The sequence below is a fragment of the Galeopterus variegatus genome, unplaced genomic scaffold (genome assembly GCF_000696425.1).
Source record: "Galeopterus variegatus unplaced genomic scaffold, G_variegatus-3.0.2 Scaffold109388, whole genome shotgun sequence".
In the NCBI taxonomy this organism is placed as follows: Eukaryota; Metazoa; Chordata; class Mammalia; order Dermoptera; family Cynocephalidae; genus Galeopterus; species Galeopterus variegatus.
This window is the reverse complement of record NW_007835499.1, coordinates 1-744: the sequence shown is the minus strand read 5'-3', so window position 1 is coordinate 744 and position 744 is coordinate 1. Positions and strand designations below refer to the sequence as shown.

Below are 744 nucleotides of genomic sequence, written 5' to 3'. Positions count from 1 at the left end.
GAGGAAGACACTGTCTCCCAGTTTCATGAGGTTGGCCTTGTACACAGGTGTCACTTTTTTGTACCCCATCTTCTGGGCCAGCTGGAAAGCATATTTAACAATGTGCAAAGACTTGGCCTTAGTCATGATCTTTAGGCTCTCTATCACTCCTTTCACACTCTCATGCTCCAGGTTGTTATACTCACCCTCTGTGTTTTCCTGAATAACTAAGATGCCTATGTCTTTGTGCTGGGTTTCTATGCTTGGCAGACTTTTAAAATGGAAAATGTTGGCATAGCGCTCTAGGGTGACATGAAATATGCTGTTGAGGGATTTGTGAGATGGTGGCAAGTTGTGGTCAGTTTCAATGTTGCCCTTCAAAGCCACATGGTTTCAATGAACTGCTGTGATGGCATTGTGAATGTCCTCTGCACAAGAAGTGGAGGTCACCTGCACTTCCTCAAAGTCCACAGGAATGCATGCATGTCTGAACACAGCCTTGACATGCAGCATAAGTTCAGCCCCCAGTGCTGTCCCCAGGAATCATAGTCACCATGTGCCGCCCACCATACTTGGCTGATGCAGAAATCGTGTGATTAAAAAGAGAAGCTCCTCAGGGGGATCACACGGCCAAGTAAAATCTCCCAAGAATGGCCAAAAATGGTAGTTTGGAAAACTGCCTTCACAGTGCAACTGGTTGCTGACAGCATTTTCAGTGCCATGATTCAATTTATGTGAAAATATATCTTCTTCCTTTGCTTTGAA

At 45.0% G+C, this 744-nt stretch overlaps 1 pseudogene; it reads right to left on the bottom strand.

Annotated features, from left to right (window-relative positions):
• Positions 1-3: 3 nt before the first annotated feature.
• On the bottom strand, positions 4-689 carry LOC103584782 (annotated as a pseudogene).
• Positions 690-744: the final 55 nt, after the last annotated feature.